Below are 5000 nucleotides of genomic sequence, written 5' to 3'. Positions count from 1 at the left end.
CGGCTCCGGGGCCATAACTTCGGGGAGGGAGGTCCGATCCCCGCGCGGTCGACGGCAGGCGGTAGGGCTCGGAGGGGCGCGGCCTGGTCCGCGAGTGCCCCGGCGCCGCCCCTCTGCCCGTCCGAGGGACAGTAGGAAATGGCCATACCGCTTTCCGGCCGATTGCCGCCGGACGTCCGGCCGCATTCGCTCGGTCTGCGCGGCCGGCGGTAGCCGGGGGCGAGGGGCATCGGGCGGTGGCGGAACCAGGCCGGCCCGACCGCTGGGGGCCGCCCGGGCGACGTTTGAATCTGTCGGGTCGGACCGCCGAATCCCGCGGGATTTCGGGATCGAATCTGCGGGTGGAATCGGCACCTCGTCCCGCTGTCCGGTTCCCCCCCGTCGACTGCAACGGGTTTCCGAGGCCCGTCGGTCAGGCGCGGTTCGCTCCGCAATCCGCCGGCCGATCGGCACCGGGCGGGGCTCTACGGAAAGAGGGGACCCTCCGGCGTCGAGTGCCGGCGCACCGACCCCGCAGGCTGACCGGGAAGGTTAAGACTCACCCCGCTGAATGCCCGGCCCCGGGCACCCTCCGGCGCCGGGGCCATAACTTCGGGGAGGGAGGTCCGAGCTCCGCGCGGTCGACGGCAGGTGAAAGGGGCCGGTGCGCCGCGGAAGGCGACAGCAGTCCCGTCAGGCTGCACCTCTGCTCGGGCGAACGGCGTCAGGAAAAGGGGAGAGCACTTCCCCACCGATAGCTCCGGAACGCCCGGACCCATTGGCCCGCGGCACCGGTGGCTGCTAGAGGGCCTCCGGCGCCGTCAGCCGGGGTACGTCCCAGGCCGGCCGGACGGCGGGCAGCCGGAGGCAACGGCCTGGAACGGAGCCAGACTTGAGTCGTTCCGTGTGCCGTGGGCAAAAAGGCAGGGCTGCGGGTCAGCGCAGTTTGGCAAACCTAGCCGCAAGTGCGGGAAGGGCGGAGGAGCACATGGACGCCGCCTTCCCAAACTGAGCCCAAAGTGCCCAGGCATGCCCCCTTGATCTCGCCTAATCAGTGAGCCCAAAATAATTTCAGAGTGTGGAAACCTGATCCAAAAAGGTCGAAAAGAACGGCCAGAGATCAAGTCCGAAAGGGGAAATCAGTAACAAGCAAGCAGAGTAATCATTAACCAAAAAGCGCAAAATTATGTTAAAAGTGTGAAATCATTAACCAAAAAGTCGAAAATAATGTCCAGAGACCAAGTCCGAAAGTACAAATAATTAACCAGTAAGCAGAGTCATCATTAACCAAAAATCGCAAAAGTAAGTAAAAAGTGTGAAATCATTAACCAAAAATCGCAAAAGTAAGTAAAAAGTGTGAAATCATTAACCAAAAACTCGAAAATAATGTCCAGAGACTAAGTCCGAAAGGGCAAATGGTTAACCAGTAAGCAGAGTAATCATTAACCAAAAATCGCAAAAGTAAGTAAGAAGTGTGAAATCATTAACCAAAAATCGCAAAAGTAAGTAAAAAGTGTGAAATCATTAACCAAAAACTCGAAAATAATGTCCAGAGACTAAGTCCGAAAGGGCAAATGGTTAACCAGTAAGCAGAGTAATCATTAACCAAAAATCGCAAAAGTAAGTAAAAAGTGTGAAATCATTAACCAAAAACTCGAAAATAATCTCCAGAGACTAAGTCCGAAAGGGCAAATGGTTAACCAGTAAGCAGAGTAATCATTAACCAAAAGGCGCAAAAGTAAGTAAAAAGTATGAAATCATTAACCAAAAAGCGCAAAAATATGTTAAAAGTGTGAAATCATTAACCAAAAAGTCGAAAATAATGTGCAGAGACTAAGTCCGAAAGGGCAAATGGTTAACCAGTAAGCAGAGTAATCATTAACCAAAAAGCGCAAAAATATGTTAAAAGTGTGAAATCATTAACCAAAAACTCGAAAATAATGTGCAGAGACTAAGTCCGAAAGGGCAAATGGTTAACCAGTAAGCAGAGTAATCATTAACCAAAAATCGCAAAAGTAAGTAAAAAGTGTGAAATCATTAACCAAAAACTCGAAAATAATCTCCAGAGACTAAGTCCGAAAGGGCAAATGGTTAACCAGTAAGCAGAGTAATCATTAACCAAAAAGGGCAAAAGTAAGTAAAAAGTATGAAATCATTAACCAAAAAGCACAAAATTAAGTTAAAAGTGTGAAATCATTAACCAAAATGTCGAAAACAATGTCCAGAGACTAAGTCCGAAAGGGCAAATGGTTAACCAGTAAGCAGAGTAATCATTAACCAAAAATCGCAAAAGTAAGTAAAAAGTGTGAAATCATTAACCAAAAAGCGCAAAAATATGTTAAAAGTGTGAAATCATTAACCAAAAACTCGAAAATAATGTGCAGAGACTAAGTCCAAAAGGGCAAATGGTTAACCAGTAAGCAGAGTAATCATTAACCAAAATGCGCAAAAGTAAGTAAAAAGTGTGAAATCATTAACCAAAAATCGCAAAAGTAAGTAAAAAGTGTGAAATCATTAACCAAAAACTCGAAAATAATCTCCAGAGACTAAGTCCGAAAGGGCAAATGGTTAACCAGTAAGCAGAGTAATCATTAACCAAAAATCGCAAAAGTAAGTAAAAAGTGTGAAATCATTAACCAAAAACTCGAAAATAATGTCCAGAGACTAAGTCCAAAAGGGCAAATGGTTAACCAGTAAGCAGAGTAATCATTAACCAAAAAGCGCAAAAGTAAGTAAAAAGTATGAAATCATTAACCAAAAACTCGAAAATAATGTGCAGAGACTAAGTCCGAAAGGGCAAATGGTTAACCAGTAAGCAGAGTAATCATTAACCAAAAAGCGCAAAAATATGTTAAAAGTGTGAAATCATTAACCAAAAACTCGAAAATAATGTCCAGAGACTAAGTCCGAAAGGGCAAATGGTTAACCAGTAAGCAGAGTAATCATTAACCAAAATGCGCAAAAGTAAGTAAAAAGTGTGAAATCATTAACCAAAAATCGCAAAAGTAAGTAAAAAGTGTGAAATCATTAACCAAAAACTCGAAAATAATCTCCAGAGACTAAGTCCGAAAGGGCAAATAATTAACCAGTAAGCAGAGTAATCATTAACCAAAAAGCGCAAAAATATGTTAAAAGTGTGAAATCATTAACCAAAAACTCGAAAATAATGTCCAGAGACTAAGTCCGAAAGGGCAAATAATTAACCAGTAAGCAGAGTAATCATTAACCAAAAAGCGCAAAAGTAAGTAAAAAGTGTGAAATCATTAACCAAAAAGTCGAAAATAATGCCCAGAGACTAAGTCCGAAAGGGCAAATGGTTAACCAGAAAATCCGTCGAATAATGTCCAGAGACTAAGTCCGAAAGGGCAAATGGTTAACCAGTGGAAGGGCGATCAAGCGGAAAAATTTGCCCCGGTTACCCGGGATGGAGTTCCAGAGGTCCGGCCAGAGTTGTCAAATTCGTCCCGCTGATCGGACGCTTGTCATTCGGGTGGCTGGGGGTTGGCGGGGTATCTGCACAGTAGTAGGAGGTGGCAAGTCGGGACTTGGACGTTTATTCCAAGAGTCCACCCGAGCCTCCAGGTCTGCAGAGACCGACCCTAGCTGCCGCCCAACCGACTTTTAAGCCTTTTTCGGATGGGGATTTTTTCCCATTTTCGTCCATTTTTCGGGTTTTCTGTCGGGCTTAATAGGCGGCAGCCTGACCCCCGGCCGAGGCGGGGGGCGCACTCTCCCTTGCGTAAGGGTCCGGATTTGCCCCGGAAAGTGCCCCCGACGGCCTCCCGACCCGGGTGCCTGCAGGGCGGGGGAAAGGGTAGTCCCAGCCGCAGGAAATCATTAACCAAAAGACTTAGCCGTCGGGGCAGAGGCTAAGACCCGGGCTGGTGAAATCATTAACCAAAAGGAATGCACCCTTTTCCGAAAGTGCAGGCCGAAATAAGGCGAGCCTTGGGCCGGGAAGGCCAAAACCCCCAACTCATGGAAGTGTATGGGGTCGGACTCGGCGACTTTCCCGGGCCCCGAGTTGACCTTTCCCCACGGGGGCGGTCAAGTTGCTCCCGCCAAGAGGGCACGTTGCATTTGCTGCCGCTCTAGTCCCCGGGCTAGTTAATCAGTTGCCGTCGGAAGTCCCGATGCCGAAATGAAAAATGGCCGTTGCGGCGATTTGGCGCCTCATTTTCGGAAGGACTACCGGCAGGCAACCCGCCGAATTGACACTTGCGATTCGGGTGGCTGGGGGTTGGCGGGGTACCCGGAGATTTTCGGGAACTCGATTTTCAGAACTTTTGCTGGCAGCGGTTGCACTTGCAAAGTGGCCGAAGAAGTGCTCCCTCAAGGAAGGACCTTCTTTTGAAATAAAAGACCTTCCGAAGAGTGCCTGGAAGTCATTTATGAGCATTTAAGGGTAAATCTGGCGGACTTTCCATGCTCTGTTGCCGGCTCTGAAATATCGCACAGTTGGGTCTAGGCCGGTAGACTGGCTGTGAAAACAGACAAAGTGTTTTGGCGAGCGAGAGAAAACAAGGCCTTGGAACAGATTGGGGGGTGCGGAGGCACACCACACCCACAGGAAAAGAATTAATAAAAAAAAAACCAAAGTCTTATGACATGTCTGTTGGTACAGTGAGAAAAGCAAAGAAGGGAGGCTGCGATGGCAGAGCAAAGCCGACCTTCATACAGATATACATGTCAAAGAAAGAAACTATGCCCGCAAAAGACTTGGTGCGAAATAACAAGGCTCCTTGTGAACGGTTATCTTTGTCTGTCAGGCGCAGATTGTGGCGGCGTCGCCTGGTTTCCTTGGGTTGCACTACATGTATGTCCTATTCTCAAACGAAAAGTGCGTGCCCAGAATTTTGTCCAAGTTAGGCGACGCACGCCGGCTGGCATCACCTCTCCGTGCGAGCGCCGAAAGCTTTGGTCGACCTGTTTGGCTACGCTGGTCGCGGTTGCTCCTTACAGTGATGGGGACGGAAAACCGATGCGAGTTGACCAGGCGACGTCAACCAAGTTGTGCATGC

This window comes from Heterodontus francisci, unplaced genomic scaffold, assembly GCF_036365525.1.
Source record: "Heterodontus francisci isolate sHetFra1 unplaced genomic scaffold, sHetFra1.hap1 HAP1_SCAFFOLD_1942, whole genome shotgun sequence".
Classification (NCBI taxonomy): Eukaryota; Metazoa; Chordata; class Chondrichthyes; order Heterodontiformes; family Heterodontidae; genus Heterodontus; species Heterodontus francisci.
This window is presented reverse-complemented; position numbering follows the sequence as displayed.